Source organism: Delphinapterus leucas, chromosome 14 (genome assembly GCF_059928025.1).
Source record: "Delphinapterus leucas isolate spDelLeu-1000000601 "Yukka" chromosome 14, BTC_Dleu_Yukka2, whole genome shotgun sequence".
NCBI classification, from domain to species: domain Eukaryota; kingdom Metazoa; phylum Chordata; class Mammalia; order Artiodactyla; family Monodontidae; genus Delphinapterus; species Delphinapterus leucas.
The window spans coordinates 63,063,841-63,083,528 of record NC_143142.1 but is presented as its reverse complement, the minus strand read 5'-3'; the positions used below and the strand labels follow the sequence as shown (position 1 = coordinate 63,083,528).

General features: G+C 41.6%; 1 pseudogene; it reads left to right on the top strand.

Annotated features, from left to right (window-relative positions):
- Positions 1-341: 341 nt before the first annotated feature.
- LOC111168209 (elongin-A pseudogene) lies at positions 342-19,200 on the top strand (annotated as a pseudogene).
- Positions 19,201-19,688: the final 488 nt, after the last annotated feature.

Sequence of the window (19,688 nt, the reverse complement as noted above, 5' to 3'; positions counted from 1 at the left end):
ATGTAGGAAACTTAGATGCATATTACTCAGTAAAAAAAGCCAATCTGAAAAGGTTACAATGCAAGAAATTTTCACATATTGAGGTATGGGGAAGTCATTCTGGCATATACGTGATTTGGCTTGAATAGAATAGCCTGTTCTGTAGCCTATCAGACAAATTGTACGTCTGCTTTAACCATTAAGAAAAAGAGGGAAGGAGGGAGAGCACAGAGAATTTCAGGGCAGTGAAATTATTCTATATGATACTATCATGGTGCCTACATGTCATTAAAGATTTGTCAAAATCCATAGAATGTGCACCAGAAGTGAACTCTAATGTAAACTACGGACTTTGAGTGACAATGACGTGTCAAGGTAGGTTCATCTGACACAGGAGGTTGATACTGGGGAAGCCCGTGCATGTGTGGGGCAGGGGGTATATGGGAATTCTCCATACTTTCCACTCAATTTTTTTTTTTTTTTTTTATGCGGTACGTGGGCCTCTCACTGTTGTGGCCTCTCCCATTGCGGAGCACAGGCTCCAGACGCGCAGGCTCAGAGGCCATGGCTCACGGGCCCAGCCACTCCGCGGCATGTGGGATCTTCCCGGACCGGGGCACGAACCCGTGTCCCCTGCATCGGCAGGTGGACTCTCAACCACTGTGCCACCAGGGAAGCCCTTTCCACTCAATTTTGCTGTGAAACCAAAACTGCTCTAAAAAATGTCTATTTTTTAAACTATTAACTGATTTTTAAACAAATATATCAGACTTAACATATTTAAATGGAGTCACCCTTCAATGTAGTTACCTCAGCAGGTCATGCTTTTATTCCATTGCTCAAAATATTTCCGAAACTCCTCTTTTAAAATTGTCTTCAATGTAGATTAATGACCACAGTCTTCCCCAGCCCACATTTACAAAAATAATATGTGGCCCTGTAGAAAACTGGGACAATGCATAAAGGCACAAGAAAAAAATTAGATGTTTTGGTCACATTGTTTCCATCTTCTTACAAAATAGGCTTCTCATGTGTTTTGATAACCTATGCTTTTTCTTCTTAAAAATATCAATACTTTGTAAATATTTTTCCCAGTTATTAGAAGCTTTTCTAAGACATGACTTTTAATGACTGCAGAGAATGCACCATAACTTAATCACCCCTCAGCTGTTGGAGAGTCCTCTTATTTGAAGTAGTGCCTCACTAAATTTAAGAACGCAATTTATCAGCAGTTTTCACTCTTTCTAAAATCCAAATTTGCCCTCAAGGACAGATCTGATAACATTTGGAGAGCTTTAAAACTGTATGACAGGTCATTCTTAAAAACTGACCTTTGGTACATTTCTACCTCTGTCCTTGAAGAAACCCCTTTTGTCCGAGTGAGTTAAAAAACTGGAAAGCAACTTACCAAGATGAGTTAAAGACTCAAGAAGGCAATTACAGTAATCTTCTTTGCTATGTTTTTATTATTATGAAATACATCATTCATATAGAAGAATGTATAAAACATCCATTCATTTTTAATAATAATAACAAGCATCACCCTGGTTAAGCTCCAGAGCACCTTCGGTGTCTTAGAAACTCCCTCGTGCTGTTCCTTTCGGACGTTTCCCCTCCTCCCACCAGAGGTAACTTCCATCCTGACTTTTATGCCCATCACTCCCTTTTTCTTTATGGTTTTTACCAACTATACATCCATAAAAAAAACAGTGTTTAGTTTCTACATTTTTGAATGTTATATGAATGGAATACACATGTATTTCTTGTGACTATTTTTGTTTCACAGTATGTAATTTCCCCCAAAAAAATTCATATCAGGGCTTCCCCGGTGGTGCAGTGGTTGAGAGTCCGCCTGCCGATGCAGGGGACACGGGTTCGTGTCCCAGTCCGGGAAGATCCCACATGCCACAGAGCAGCTGGGCCCGTGAGCCATGGCCGCTGAGCCTGCGCGTCCGGAGCCTGTGCTCTGCAACGGGAGAGGCCACAACAGTGAGAGGCCCGCGTACCGCAAAAAAAAAAAAAAAAAAAAAATTCATATCAGAGTAAGAGCTTAGGCATGATCCAGCTATTCCATAATATCTTCACTTCAATTATCTGCTTCCACAGTTTTTTTAGTCTGGGGGCATAATTTTCCAGTGTCTTACAGGGTTGCTCTCTAAGGCTTCTCAAGTTAACTCTTCTCTTTCCCAGAAAACAGAAGTATAGTTAAGTATTTCTTCATGGCGCCCCAAGAACCTGGCATGGTGCCAAGTGCTAAGCAGAGACTGGTATTTCTTGATAGGTCCACTAGAAAACTGTTTTTGTCAAGCTACAGGTCATGAAATCAGTGGGCTACAAGCAGCATAGTTCAATGCAACAGAATTATCACAGAATGCATAACAGGTAAGAAGGCTTAGTATTGCTTCGTGAAACTTTTGTTGCGTTTGCGTGTGTGTGTCCACTGGATCCCAGTCTAAGACGTCTCACAGTTGGTCACAGTAAAAAAAAACTTGAAAGCCACTATACAAAATGACATCCTATTAAGATGTCCAACACTGGCAGTTTTCCCTCATCTTTCTGAAGATGCTGACACAACAACTCTTGGTGAAGACTGAAGCCTTTCTAATTTACCAAAACTAGCCTTGGTAGTCAGTCTCTATTTTTCTAAGTTGATTTGCCTCGCCTGTAGTGCCATCTAGTGTGTGAGGAAGGGAAGTACTTCATGAAATTTAGGTAGTTCCAAATTACTACTTACATAATAAAAAAGATGACAATCATCACAAAATTTAGTCCAAATCAAGTTTTCAAAATAAAACTGCATATTAAACAAGCAGTAATAAGACTGATGGGATATGTTTCTAAATGTCCACATTCTCAAACTCATGCTTGGGGGTTAGACTCAGAACCGAGGTCTCTGGTTCCGGCCTGTGCCCTTCCCTGCATCAACTCCTCCCCTGCATTAACCCCTCCCATCAGTGTCCACTCCTGCCCCTGCACATTCACATCTGACCAGAGAGAAGCTGCTGTTCCAATCTGCCAAAAATTGTGCCAAATTTGCCCAAATTAAACAACCGCGGTTGCCAGTCTTAGCGGAGCTCACATAGCAACAAATGGTGTCTCTTACAATTCCTCAAACATAATCTCACAATTTTAGTGACCATTTCAAAGCAACTACTGGCTAGACCTCAGTTAGTTAGTCACCCTGCGGCACCAGGAGCAGTGCGTCTTGTAGGAGATTATGCCTTTAATTCCTGAAAAACACAGTCTTGCTGTACGTGAAGCCCATCCATCTCATCTGTACGCAAAGGTCTTTGAGAACAAAAGGATTTGAATTAAAGAGCCATGAAAGCCATGAATATCCCCAGAGGGACTGCACTCGACACTGACCAGGTCCATTTCCACCTGGTGTTTTGCAAACTGTGGGGTGCTCTGCCAGCCTCAGGTCAGTGTTTGGTGGGTACTTAACAGCTGTTAGTTGCTTTGTTCATATAGTTCAGAGACCCTCCATCCTTCACTCTGAAAGCACATGCCTCTTCCTAATCTAAACACGCACTAATGCAAATGGTCCCTTATGACTAAGATGCTGAGAAAAAACAGCCGAGAGTGTTTTGCTTGTGCTCCTCAGTACGACACACACTGCACTGGCTTTGGCTGACAGCCCTGAATTTCCTGAAGGTGGTCACCTGGGTAGAGCCCAGATCAGATTTATACAACTATCACCATGATAATTTAAAAACATATTCATTACCCCAAAAAGAAACTCTGCACCCCTTAACCATCACCCCCTGTCCTTAAAAGCCATAGAATTGCACACTTTAAATGGGTGAGTTAGACTTCCCTGGTGATCCAGTGGTTAAGAAGCCACCTTCCAATTCAGGGGACGCGGGTTCCATCCGTGGTCAGGGAAATAAGATCCCACATGCCGCAGGGCAACTGAGCCCCTAGTGTGCCTCAGCTAGAGAGCCCGCACACCACAACTACAGAGAAGCCCACACGCCACAACGAAGATCCTGCATGCCACAACGAAGACCCAGCACAGCCAAGAAAAAAAATCTAAAAAAAGAATCATCTTAGAAAAGTAAAAAATAAAAAAATAAATGGGTGAGTTGCATGGTATATGAATTATATCTCAATAAAACTGTTTTAAAATGCATAAAACAGGGAGAGTTAGGGAGAAAAAGGCTAAAATGAATGTAAATAATTTGAGCAATGTTTTGAGTAATATAAAATAAATGATATGACTGGAAATAGAAATGATTTCATGCAATATTTTGAAGTTATTCAAAATGGAAATGGGGGGGCTGCTTATCACCCACACTGCTGTGAGGGCCTCCTCACCACCCTGATGGCAGAGCCTGGTCATGTCTTGGGATGCGGCAACGATGCTTCTTTACTTGCTCTGATGACTTGGCTGTAACAAGCTTGCTGAGTCAATGTGGCTACAGGGTAGACTCCCCAGACAGAAAAGAAAACACAAAATCATCTAGGCAGATATTTCCTTTATGTTTTCTTTCTGGTTTTATCACAACTTGCAGTACACAGAAAAGTTGAAGAAACCATCTTAAGTAGTGTTAATATTTCCTCAGTTCATTTGGAAAAAAATAAACTTCTTTCAAAAAGAATCTCAAAATTTTTTAACGCAGAAATTTAAAAATTTTTATCCAGATAATATTCATAGTTGGCAAGGTGTGAAAGAATATGTACTCAGATACAGTTGGTGGAAATGTAAACTAGTACAACACTTTTATACAGCAAAAGGAAACATGCACATGCCCACTGACCCCGCAATTCCATACCTCACCATTTATGCTAGATCAATTATACTATATTATAGAAATACTTCACATGTGCAAAATAATAAATGTTCAAGGATGTCTAATACAGCATTATGTGTATTCCCCTCCAAAATTAGAAATACTCTAAAATGTCTATTAGTGGTTAACTAAATCATGATACAGGCTTACTATGTATCACTTTGCCCCAATAAAAAGAACGAAGTAGATCTATATACACTGACGAGGAAAGATTTTGAAGACATTGTATTTTCTCTCCACCCACTTACTGTCCACTCCCAAATAGAAAGAAAGTGTGAATCAAAGGTAATGTTTAACTCTTTGACATAAATCACAGCAGGATCCTTTTTGACCCACCTCCTAGAGAAATGGAAATAAAATAAAAAAATAAACAAATAGGACCTAATGAAACTTAAAAGCTTTTGCACAGCAAAGGAAACCATAAACAAGACCAAAAGACAACCCTCAGAATGGGAGATAATATTTGCAAATGAAGCAACTGACAAAGGATTAATCTCCAAAATATACAAGCAGCTCATGCAGCTCAATATCAGAAAAACAAACAACCCAATCCAAAAATGGGCGGAAGACCTAAATAGACATTTCTCCAAAGAAGACATACAGATTGGCAACAAACACATGAAAAGATTCTCAACATCACTAATCATTAGAGAAATGCAAATCAAAACCACACTGAGGTATCACCTCACATGAGTCAGAATGGCCATCATCAAAAAATCTAGAAACAATAAATGCTGGAGAGGGTGTGGAGAAAAGGAAACCCTCCTGCTTTGTTGGTGGGAATGTAAATTGATACAGCCACTATGGGGAACAGTATGGAGGTTCCTTAAAAAACTAAAAATATGACCCAGCAATCCCACTACTGGGCATATACCCTGAGAAAACCATAATTCAAAAAGAGTCATGTACCACAATGCTGATTGCAGCTCTATTTACAATTGCCAGGACATGGAAGCAACCTAATGTCCATCGACAGATGAATGGATAAAGAAGATGTGGCACATATATACAATGGAATATTACTCAGTCATAAAAGGGAACGAAATTGAGTTATTTGTAATGAGGTGGATGGACCTAAAATCTGTCATACAGGGTGAAGTCAGAAAGAGAAAAACAAATACTGTATGCTAACGCACATACATGGAATCTAAAAAAAAGGTACTGATGAACCTATTGGCAGGGCAGGAATAAAGACACAGACGTAGAGAACGGACTTGAGGACACAGGGGTGAAGGGGAAGCTGGGACGAAGTGAGAGAGTAACACTGACATATATACACTACCAAATGTAAAATAGATAGCTAGTGGGAAGCAGCCGCATAGCACAGGGAGATCAGCTCGCTGCTTTGTGACAACCTAGAGGGGTGGGATAGGGAGGGTGGGAGGGAGGCTCAGAAGGGAGGGGATATGGGGATATATGTATACTTATAGCTGATTCACTTGGTTGTACAACAGAAACTAACACAACATTGTAAAGCAATTATACTCCAATAAACCTATAAAAAAAAGGTAATTAAATTTGACAAAGAAAAACTTCGATTAGTACAAAAAGTTTAAAAAGAAACGTCTTTCTCTTCACCCTATCCACCATTGTTAATTTCTCATGTAATCATTCTGAAAGGGGCTTATGAATATATCAACATGTATATGCACAAATTCTTTTAAATTTGCAAAAAATTTTATCATTTTGTATATACTGTTGGGCATCTTGCTTTTTCCCCCACTTAATAATATGTCTTGAACATCTTTCTATGTGAGCAGATGCAAATCTACCTAATTCTAAGACATATGTAAGGTGAAAAATCACAGAAATACATACCCACACTCTTTCACTCATAGAAATAGAAAGGAATAAAAATCTAGATGTGTAGTTACCTCTGGGTAGAGGAAAGGGATGGGGGCACAGCGGCTCAATTTTTTATCCATAGACTTCTGAATTGTTTAACTTAATACTTTGGCAAGTAAAGAGCAAAGAAACACATTGGCTTGGGTTCAACTGTTCACAGATCAAAACACTTCCAGGCTAAGGAATTCCATCATCACCTTGGCAGATGAGCCACTCTGACATCTGGGTTCCCTCCCCTCCCCTCCATCAGTAGATATGGGGGTGGGGTGAGAAATGTCCTGACACTGATGCTGGCCTTGGGTGTTCCATTCACTAGGAGGGAAAGATCCAGACAAAGTCACCCAAAGGCAGCTCCTCCTCCACACTACACTTCCTACTCCCATGTCCCCCTGAATTTACCTCCCTCCCTCCATGTGCATATACACTGAGGGAGGGAAACATAGGAGTCTTATTGTCCACTATCCATACGGAGAGCTTTGGCTTTCACAGCTGCCTTCACCAAACTTGAGCTGGAGGATTTGTCAGAATAATCTCCCTCAAATTCCTTTTAGAATCCCTGGAGAGTCACTTAAACAGTGAACACCACTGACCTAGTGAACTCATGGTACATCAGGATGAATAGAAAGGCAAAGCTCTAATTCTTGGGATGGACTTCCGGATCCTGAGCTGATCTGAGCAACGTTGATCATATTCTTGAAAGGCTATAAACGATCTATCAGAGGGACTTGTGCAAAGTTTTTATTATATTCCTGGAAAACGATAGCTGTCCCAACTCCAATCAAGAGTATTTCTACGGCTTTATGGCTGGAATCACAAAGTTGGGCAAACAGTCCTGATCTCTACAGCAAATGATGGGGACTGAAGGATACTCTGGTTCAGTGACTTAGAATTGTTTGATAATGAGGTTGCTTCAAAAATGGCTTTTTACCATGCAGACTGTGAAACAGCTTATAGTTGGGGTGCCCAGGCCTTAAAATAATAATGCTACTTCTTTAAGTTTGATGGAAATTCAGAATTTAAGGAGAGATAAGAAAACTCTATCCAAACACCTAGTGTTAAATATTTAAGGCGTGAGGTTACTTGAAACACAGAGTACGGTCTTATAAATTTGTTAATTAAAAGTATAAAGTTTGCCAGATCTATAACACCTTTCTACTCATGCCATTCAAATTATCATAGAAAATTGTCTTCTGAATTAAAAGACTGAGAATAGGCCACCACCAATGGTCAATTTAAACTGTAAAAGATGGTGTGCCCCTGAAATGGACACAATTAGATGCTCAATTAGTTTCTGTCTACCAAAGAAAGGAGGCCCAGAAGTGAGCATCTAACTGGGGTGTCTCATTTGTCTCTGCTTCAATAATCTGGCTGTTTTCTACTTCCTTCATTTCCTTTGTGGGGCTACTGTGCCACAAAAGCGCCTACATTACCAGATCCAAAGTCGAATCCTATGATACTGTAGCCTGAGGAAAAGAAACATTGAATATCGTTCCTAGCTTTAGACCCAGAAGATATTTAGGAAATGTTACTGTATATACACCACAAACAGCATTAGTGCTTTTAATTTCTTTTTTATGGGTGCAGTGGAGATTAATTTGCATGAGCTCGTTTCAATTTCTGTAATAAGATCTAAATTTTGCATTAAGCTTTCCATCTCAAAAACAAACAGTTAAAAAGGACACATTTCTTCTTTCAAATGTTTTCATTATAGTGCTATTTTACAGTCCTTGCATCTAATATTCACTTAAAAGCTTGAATATATATACCCATAGGTTCTAATTTGTTTCCTGATTATCTCCCGTTTCTACCAAGAAACTTCCCAAGTTCCAAATGCTGCACAACTTGACAAAGCACTAGAACTACCAGAAGGGGCATCTACAGATCCAGGGAAGGTATTTATTGTACTTAATACAAAATCAGAACAGGTCAGCTACGCTCAGGAACAGTGTTCCATGAAGGGAGGCATTAGTTGTAAATCCTGAGATTGAACTGGTTATAGAATTGGGTATTTCAGGGAAGTATAAAGCCTACTGAAACACAGGGGACTTGCTGTGCCATGCCATTGTTATTAAACATGGAACTAGATTATGGACAGGCTACTTTCTAGTTGCATGATGGAGAGATCAGACTGCAATCACAGTAAGGTGACACCACAGTCTCACCAGGGATAGAACAGCAGGTGAAACCTTGAGGAAACAATCAGACAACTGTAGAAAGGGAGATGTTCTCCAAAACAATTGGCATGGTTTCTTGAACAGGTTAGTGTCATTAAAAATAAAATAGGAGGGCTTCCCTGGTGGCGCAGTGGTTGGGAGTCCGCCTGCCGATGCAGGAGACACGGGTTCGTGCCCCGGTCCGGGAAGATCCCACATGCCGTGGAGCGGCTAGGCCCGTGAGCCATGGCCACTGAGCCTGCGCGTCCGGAGCCTGTGCATCCGGAGCCTGCACGTCCAGAGCCTGTGCTCTGCAATGGGAGAGGCCACAACAGTGAGAGGCCCGCGTACAGCAATAAATAAATAAATAAATAAATAATATAAAATAAAATAGGAGAGAACGGCCAAGATGGTGGAGTAGGAAGACCCTGAGCTCACCTCCTCCCATGGGCACACCAAAATTACAACTATTTACAGAGCAACTAGTGATGAGAAAGCCCAGAAGACAAGTAGGAAAGTTCTTCTACAACTAAAGACATAAAGAAGGAACCACAATGAGACAGGTAGGAAGGGCAGAGATGCTGTATAGTCAAGATCCATACCCGTGGGTGGGCAGCCCACAAATGGGAAGATAATTACAGTTGCAGTGGTTCTCCACAAGGAGTGAGGGGTTCAAGCCCCACATCAGGCTCCTGAGCCTGGGGGTCCTGCACCAGGAAGATAAGCCCCTAGAATGTTTGGCTTTGAAGGTCAGTGGGGCTTACTTTCAGGAGAGCCAGAGGGCTATGGGAAATAAAGACTTCATCTGTAAAATGCGCACAAAATCTCACATGTGCTGGGACCTAGGGCTGAAGCAATAATTTGAAAGGAGCCTGAGTCAGATGCACCTGGTGATCTTGGAGAGCCTCCTAGAGAGGCGGGAGGAAACTGGAGCTCACCCTGGGGACACAGACACTGGTGGCAGCCATTTTTGGAAGCTTGTTCTACCACAAGGACACTGTTGCTGGCCAATGCCATTCTGGAATCCTCCCTCTAGCTTATTAGTGCTGGGACTGGCCCCACCTACCAGCCTGGAAGCACCAGTACTGGGACATCTCAGGCCAAGTAGCTAGATGGGCGGGGATAAAACCTCACCCACCAGTAGGCTAGCTGCCTTAATACCCCCGAGCCCACAGCTGCCCCGGGACTCAGTCCTGTTCCCCAGAACCCTCACACCAGTGAACCTGCACTAGCCCCGGGACCTCATGGGCCTCAGCCTCACCCACGGCAGGCTGCCACTAGTCCTGGGAACCCCTTGGCCCTGGGCCCATCCACCAGCAGGCCAACACTAGCCCCAGGATCCCCCCCAACCCCAGGATCCAGCCCCACTCACCAGCAGGCCAACACCAGCTTTAGGACACCCCAGCCCCCACAGACAGCTGTGTCAGGAACAGGTCCCACACCAGCAGGCCATCTAGTGGATCCGGGACACCTAGCCCCACAACCACCATCCTAGAACCTGGCTCCACCCATCAGCAGACCAGCACTAGCCCCAGAACACACCAGGGCCTTGTACCCAGCTGCCCTGTGACCCCGCCTCACGCACCAGTGACTAGCAGCTTCAGCACAAGACAGGGCCTGACAACAAACCAGTTTTTTTTAATACATATATATATTGCTATATATAAACCAGCCAGGCATACCAGACCACCCACAGTAGTCAGCCTGTCACAACAGAAGGACCCACACAGCCCACATAGGGGGCACCCCTAGAGCATATAGCTCTTGTGACCAGAGGGAAGTGCATTGCTGGGAAACACAGGACATCTACAAAAGTCCACTTCTCCAAGGCCAGGGAAACATAATCAACCTACCAAATATATAGAAATTAAAACAGCAAATTAGGTAAAATCAGGTGACAGAAGAATATGTTTCAAATGAAGGAACATGATAAAACCCCAGAAGATGAACTAAGTGAAGTGGAGGTAATCAATCGACCCAATAAAGAGTTCAAGGTAGTAACTGTAAAGATGCTCAAAGAACTCAGGAGAAGGTTGGGTGAGCAGAGTGAGAAGGTGGAAGTTATTAATAAGGAGTTAGAAAACATAAAGAAGAACCAAAGATAAAGAATACAGTAACTGAAATTTTAAAATACACTAGAAGTAATCAGCAGTAGATTAGATGATACAGCGGAATGGATCAGTGAGCTGGAAAACAGAGTAGTAGAAATCACACAAGCTGCACAGGAAAAAGGAAAAAAATTTTAATGAGGATAGCTTAAGAGACCTCTAGGACAACATCAAGGTACTAACATTCACATTATAGGGTCCCAGAAGGAGAAGAGGAGAGAAAGTGGTAGAAAACTTATCTGAAGAAATAATAGTAGAAAACTTCCCTAACCCGTGAAAAGAAATGGACATCCAGGTCCAAGAATCACAGAGATTCCCAAACAGGATCAACCCAAAGAGGACCACACCAACACATAGTGTAATAAAAATAGCAAAAATTAAAGATAAAGTGAGAGATAAAAATAGCAAGAGAAAAGCAACAAGTTAAGTACAAGGAAACTCCCATAGGCTATCAGCTGACTTTTCAACAAAAACTCTGCAGGCCAGAAGGGAGTGGCAATGTATTTAAAGAGATGAAACGGAAAAACCTACAACCAAGAATGCTTTATCTGGCAATGCTTTCATTCAGATTTGACAGAGTGATCAAAAGGTTTACAGACAAGCAAAAGCTAAAGGAGTTCAGCACTACCAAACCAGCTTTACAAGAAATGTTAAAAAGACTTCTTTAAGTGAAAAAGAAGAGACCACTACTGGAAATAGGAAAATTATGAAAGGAAAAATCTTATTGGTAAAGGCAAATATACTATAAAGGTAGTAAATCAACCACATGCAAAACTAGTAGGAAGGTTAAAAGACAAGCATACTAGACTCATCTATATCCATATTAAGTATTTAAGGGATATAAAAAACAAAAAGATGGGAAATATGATGTCAAAAACAATAAACATGGGGGAGTAAAAATGTAGGATTGTTAAAATGTATTTGAACTTAAAAGATCAGCATCTTAAAATATATATTGGTATATATAAACCTCACGATAACCACAATCCAAAAATCCATAATAGATACACACACACAAAAAGAGAAAGGAATCCAACCATAACACTAAAGATAGTCATCAAATCACAAGGGAAGAGAGCAAAAGAAGACAGAAAGAAAAAGAACCACAATAACAACCGCAAAACAATTAATAAAATGGCAATAAGTACATATCTATCAATAGTTACTCTAAATGTAAATGGACTAAATGTTCCAATCAAAAGACACAGAGTGGCTGAATGCACACAATAACAAGACCCGTATATATGCTGCCTACAAGAGACTCACTTTAGATCTAAAGACACACATGGACTGAAAGTGAAAGGATGGAAAAGGGTATTCCATGCAGACTAAAATGAAAAGAAAGCCAGGGTAGCAATACTTATATCAGGTAAAAGACTTTAAAACAAAGACTGTAACAAGAAACAAAGAAGGACATTACATAATGATCAAGGGATCAATCCAAGAAGACAATTGTAAATATATATGCACCCCATATAAGAGCACCTAAATACATAAAGCAAATATTAACAGACAGAAAGGGGAAAACAGTATTACAGTATGACAGTATTACAATAATAGTAAGGTAATTTAACAACCCCCACTTACATCAATGGACAGATCATCCAGACAGAAAATCAATAAGGAAACACTGGCCTTAAAAGACACATTAGGCCAAATGGATCATATCCATATACATGAAACATTCCATCCAAAAGCAGCAGAATACACATTCTTTTCAAGTGCACATGGAACATTCTACAGGATAGATCACATGCTAGGCCACAAAACAAGTCTCAGTAAATTTAAGAAAACTGAAATCATAACAAGCATCTTTTCCAATAACAACACTATGAGACTAGAAATCAAATACAGGAAAAAAATGCAAAAACACAAACATGTGGAGGCTAAACAATATGCTACTACACAACCAATGGATCATTGAAGAAATCAAAGACAAAATTTTAAAAACCTGGAGAAAATTAAAACAAAAAAACACTATCCAAAATCTATGGGACAAAGCAAAAGCAATTCTAACAGGGAAGTTTATAGCAATACAAGTTTACCTCAGGAGACAAGAAAAATCTCAAACAACCTAACCTTACACCTAAAGGAACTAGAGAAAGAAAAAACCCACAAAATTAATAAAAGGAAAGAGATCAGAGCAGAAATGAAATAAAGACTAAAAAAAGAAATAGAAAAGATGAATGAAACCAAGAGCTGGTTGTTTGAAAAGATAAACAAACTTGATAAACCTTTAGCCAGACTCATCAAGAAAAAAATAGAGGGCTTCCCTGGTGGCGCAGTGATTGAGAGTCTGCCTGCCCATGCAGGGGACATGGGTTCATGCCCCAGTCCGGGAAGATCCCACATGCCGCGGAGCGGCTAGGCCCGTGAGCCATGGCCGCTGGGCCTGAGCGTCCGGAGCCTGTGCTCTGCAATGGGAGAGGCCACAACAGTGAGAGGCCCACGTACCTCAAAAAAAAAAAAAAGAAAAAAGAAAAAAATAGAGAGGGCCCAAATCAACAGTCAGAAATGAAATAGAAGTTATAACCAACGCCACAGAAATACAAAGGATCATAAGAGGTAACTACAGTTATATGCCAATAAAATGAACAACCTAGAAGAAATGGACAAATTCCTAGAAATGTACAATCTCTCAAGACTGAATCAGGAAGAAATAGAAAATATGAACAAACCAATTGCCAGTAATGAAATTGAAACAGTAATAATAATAATAATAAAAAACTCCCGACAAACAAAAGTCCAGGACCAGATGGCCTCACAGGTGATTTCTACCAAGCATTTAGAGAAGAGCTAAAACCTATCCTCCTCAAACTATTCCAAAAAACTGCAGAGGAAGGAACACTTCCAAACACATTTTTCCAAACATGAGGCCAGCATCACCCTGATGCCAAAAGCAGACAAAGACATCACAAAAAACCCAGAAAATTACAGGCCAATATCACTGATGAACATAGATGTAAAAATCCTCAACAAAATATTAGGCAAAACAACTTCAGAAAATAAGAACAAAGCTGGAGGTATCACACTCCCTGATTTCAAACTTTACTACAAAGCTACAGTCATCAAAACAGTATAGTACTGGCACAAAAACAGACACATGGATCAATGGAACAGAACAGACAGCCCAGAAATGAACCAAAACTTATATGGGCAGTTAATCTACAGCAAAGGAGGCTAGAATATACAATGGGGAAAAGGCAGCCTCTTTAATAAATGGTGTTGGGAAAATGGACAGTTACACGCAAAAGTATCAAACCAGAATACTCTCTCACACTATGCACAAAAATAAACTTGATGCATTAAAGACTTAAATGTAAGACCTGAGACCATAAAACTTCTAGAAGAAAACATAGGCAGTATGCTCTTTGACATTGATCTTTGTAATACTTTTTTGAATATGTCTCCTCAGGCAAGGGAAACAAAAGCAAAAATTAACAAATGGGGCTACATCAAAGTAAAAGGCTTTGCACAGCGAAGGAAACCATCAACAAAATGAAAAGCCACATTCCGAATGGGAGAATATAATTGCAAAAAATATATCCAATACGGGGTTAATATCCAAAATATACAAAGATCTCATACAACTCAACATCAAAAAACAAACAACTGGATTAAAAAACAGGCAGAGGATCTGAATAGACATTTTTCCAAAGAAGACATACAGATAGCCAACAGGCAGATGAAAAGATTTTCAACATCACTAATCATCAGGGTAATGCAAATCAAAACCACAATGAGATACCACCTCATACCTGTCACAACGGCTATTATCAAAAAGACAACAAATAACAAGTGTTGGTGAGGATGTGCAGAAAAGGGAATCCTCTTGCACTGTTGATGGGAATGTAAATTGGTGCAGCCACTATGAAAAACAGTATGGAGATTCCTCAAAAAATTAAAAATAGAACTACCATATGATCCAGCAATTCCACTCCTGGGTACTTATCCAAAGAAAATGAAAACACTAATTAGAAAAGATCTATGTACCCCTATGTTCATTGCAGCGTTATTTACAATAGCCAAGATACGGAAGCAACCTAATTGCCCAACAATAGGTGAATGGATAAAGAAGATGTGGCCTATATATACAATTAAATATTACTCAGCCATAAAAAAAGAATGAAATATTGCCATTTACAATGACATGGATGGACCTAGAGGGTATTATGCTAAGTGAAGTAAATCCAACTGAGAAGGACAAATACTATATGGTTTCACATATATGTGGAATCTAAAAAACAAAACAAATGAACAAACATAACAAAACAGAAAAAGAGTTATAGATACAGAGAACAAACAGGTGATTGCCAGAGGGGAGCGGGAAGGAGGAAAGAAATAGGTGAGGGAGATTAAGAGGAACAAACTTCTGGCTGCAAAATAAATGAGTCACGGGTAGGAAATGCACAGTGTGGGGAATATAGTCAATAACTATATAATATCTTTGTATGATGACAGCTCAAAACTGACTTACTGTGTTGATCATTTTGAAATTATATAAATCGAATGTCTATCAAGTCATTATGTCATATAACAGGAACTAACATAGTATGGTAAGTGAATTAAACTTCAAAACAAACAAACTCATAGAAAAAGAGATCAGATTTGTGGTTACCAGAGGCAGTAGGTGGAGGGAGGAGGAATTGGATGAAGGTGGTCAAAAGGTACAAGCTTCAGTTATAAGATAAATAAGTACTAGGGATATAATGTACAACATGATAAATATAATTAATACTGCTGTATTTATATATGAAAGTAGTTAAGAGAGCAAATCCCAAGAGTTCTTATCACAAGGAAAATTTTTTTTCTATTTCCTTAATTTTGTATCTATATGAGATGCTAGATGTTCACTAAACTTGTGATAATCATTTCATGATGTATCAAGTCAAATCATTGTGCTGTATACCTTAAATTTATACAATGCTGTATGTCAATTATATCTCAATAAAACTAGAAGATAAAATAAATAGAAATAGAGAAGGCAGGGGATGGGAGAAGCTGTGCAAATTCAAAGAGACATAGGGGATACAACCAGATACAATGCATGATCCTGTTTCACACTCTGGTTAGAGAACTAGTTGGTTAAAGAACAATATTTACAATACAATTTCATTTTGATAAAATATACGGGTGCGTGCATGTATATGTATATACACACATAGCAAAGGATCTGGAAAGATTTATGGATACACACCAAGGTTCACTGTTGGGTAATAATACCTTAGTGTATCTGGGTTGTGGGAATGTGGTGGTTTTACTTATTTATTCTGTTTGTTACCTATTATTTCTTTAAGCTTGACTTATTATTACATAAGTAATCATTAGAACTGTCAATTTATACTACTGAGAATATTGAAAACAAAATAAAAATAACTGTCAGGAATTCTTAGATCTAATAAATTCTAAGACTTTCAGTTTACTCACCCGTACAATGGGGATAATATAACTCTTCTTTGGTTGTGTAGAGGCTGGAATCAGTCGATGGCAAGCGCACAGCGCTAGGGTTGTCGTCACTGTTGATTGATTCCTGCTGCTCTCGGGACCCAAGTGGGACGGGGCGGCCCAGGGACTCCCGACTGGTGGTGATGTAATTTGGGCACAGCTCTCAGCCCCCTCAGGAAGGGGGCGCTGGGGCTTCCTTGCGTCCCGGACGCGCGCTGGTGGCCGTTCCCGTGGGGGCTCCGCGCCCCGAGCGCCAGAGGCGGGGCCGCGCCGTGTGCACCCGGGGGAGGTCGGGGCAGGGCAGGGCAGGGCCGGGCGGCGCCGTCCGGGCACCGGGTTGCGGAGGAGGCCGTGAAGAGACCAGAAGCGCCACTGGCCTCGCCCGTTCCGGCGGCCGTTCTCACGGAGAGCGGGGTCGGCCCGACGGCCAGTCGCGGGCACAAACGCCAGAGCGTCGGAAGCCTGGCCGGGACCTGGCGGCGCTGTGCAGGAGGCTGGTTCCAGTGGACGGAAACCCCGAGCCTGCCGAGAGGGACCTGGGGAAGAGCGATTCCCAACAGCCCCCAGAGGACGCTCCTTCGGAGAAGGAGGCGATGGAGGGGCACGGCCACGCACACTGCGCAGCCCTTAGAGACGGATCGCCCGGCCGCGAGCACAGACCAGAGCTGCACAGACACCCCTCAGAGCTCGTGAGGCCCTGCCACGGGTCCCACGGCCGGGAGAGGGGCGAGGACAGAAGGCGGTGCTGCGGGGGTTCCCCAGTTTATTCTTCGGGGCGGGGATCATCGGGTTACAGCTGGTCTCCTCCTCAGTCTAGCCGTCCTTGTCTGATGTACGGGGACTGTCACAGACGCCTGGCGGAGGCCCGTGTTGCACAGCAGAGGCCTGGAGAAGGCCCCTCAGATGCCCCTCGGGCCAGACTGGACCGCCGCCTGGGTGCACCCCAGGGGAGAGGGGCTGGGAGTCTAAGCAGGGGACACCAGCCTCCCCACAGGGACAAACGCCTGATCTGCACCAAGGGACACGAGAAGTCCTCTGCTTTGACCAGACGAAAATCAGGCCTGGCCTTCTCCAGAGGAAAGGCCGCGGTCTCTCCCCCGGAACAGCGCAAACGAGAATCCGCCCTCTAGTGGTGTCGAGAAAGAGAAGGAAAGAGAGGGCCGCGGCATCCAGGTTTTACCTCCCTTCAGACGAGCTTCAGACCTTAAAAAGCGAAAGCACGAAGACTCCGAGAAAACCAAACCGGACAAAAACAAGCAGAGTCTCGACCGCTTGGACATAGCAGAGGGGATAAGAGGCCTGTTACCCAAGGTGAAAGAGAAGGTTTCCAATAACCAAAAGATTCAAGAAGGGAAAGTAAGACCTCCTCATTTGGATGGAAAGCCTGAGGGCTCCCTCCCTAAAGGTGAATTCATGGATAATGAATTCAAGCCGCCCACCATGTCTTTTGAGTCATACCTCAACCACAACCAGCCTAGGGAGAAAAAGAAAAAGATTATGAAAACTTCAGCCACTGCTCTTGAAGAAAAAGGACCTAAAAAATATGATTCAAGTGAAAACTTGGACTTGGTTCAGGAACTACCTAAGGTGAATGAAAACAGATCAGAGAAGCTGCAGCCCTCTGGAAACATCTGGGCCAAGCTGGAAAAAGTCCCCACTGATGCACCAGTGTGGCCGGACCTCCCATTACCCAGGGTCCAGGCCAATGACCATCCACTTCTTGCCTCTGGATTGATGTCCTCCTTACGACCAAAGCAAAAAGCACTGTCTTCACCCCAGGAAGAGGAAGAAGTTGGATTTACTGGACGCAGAATGAATTCTAAGATGCAAGTGTTTTCTGGCTCCAAGTGTGCCTATCTTGCCAAAATGATGACCTTGCGCCAGCAGTGCATCTGGGTACTTAAAACAACATCAATTCAATCTTTAAAGTAAGAGGAGTCCCATATTCGGTTCTTGAACCCATCTTGGAGAGCTGTGCACCTGATCAGCTGTATCGCATAGAGAAATACAATCATGCATTAGTCCAAGAAACAGACAAATTATGGAAAATTCACTCTCATCAAAACTTTAGGAAAGAAAGGCCAAAAGAGCACAAGACATGGCAAGAGATGTACATGCGGCTTCAGGATGCCCGAGAGCAGCGGCTTCAAGCACTGACAGTGAATATCCAATCTGCACAAGCCAATAAGCCCAAAGGCCGACAAGCAAAGATGATCCTTCTCAACTGTCTGGCCAGGCCACCTTCTGACATTCGAAGGAGGCAGGAGAAGTTTGAAATAGGAGAAGCAGCTGCCCCTGAAAAAGTCAAGATCAAGCCAGCCCTGTACCCCACAGGAACCATCCATACTCCCTCCAGCAGAAACAGCCTTAACCTCACCCATGAGAAGCCAGCCGGAGCCTGCTCAAGCACCACCAGTACCCACTTGCCGCGGGTAGTCTGCGGCAGGAAACCTGCAAAGAAAATCACCCCCATGATGGCCAAGACAATTAAAGATTTCAAGAACATGTTCTCCCGATGGTAAATTGAGGCCTTGCCTTGGAGCTGGAATTCCAGAGGAGGAATACAAGGGCAGTGGGTGTTAGGGAATGGGACTTCCAAAGGAGACCAGAATGTTTTGCTTTGTGGAAACTTTTGGACTCTGACTCCTGTAGTTTTTAAGTGCTGCACCTGTGAGCTGCCATAGCCACTGCCTCCTGCCTGGAGAACACTTCAGAATTCTGAAGATGAGATGCCTCAGTCCCACTGATGATTTTAAGATTCATTATACTTTTGTTGTTAACTAGCCTCTTTGTAAACAATATGACATAGTCTTAACAAATATTATCCCCAGATTGTGTTTATATAAATAAACAAAAGTACTTAACATGAGATTTTTTTTTTTTACTCTCAGAGTAGATGAGGTCTTCTTGGACACAAACCCAGAAGCAATTAATTAAAAAGACTGATATATTTGACCACATAAAAATTTAGAAATATATAAAACAACAAGGTCGAAAGATAAACAACAAACTGGGAAAGATATTTATAACTCAGTTAACATTCAGAAGGCAAATTTCCTTTATATATAATAAGGGCCCACAAATTAATGAGAAAAAAAAGACCAATAATTTACTATAAAAGTGGGCAAACATAGGAAAAGATGGTTCACACAAAAGAAAACACAAATGACTCTTAAATATATGACAAGATGCTCAATCTTACTAAAATGCAAATAAACATAATATGAGGAAGATGGTGGTGGTGGGATGAATTGGGAGATTGGGATTGACATATATACACTAATATGTATAAAATAGATAACTAACAAGAACCTGCTGTATAAAAAAATTAAATTCAAAAAAAAAGAAAAAAAACCCCATAACAT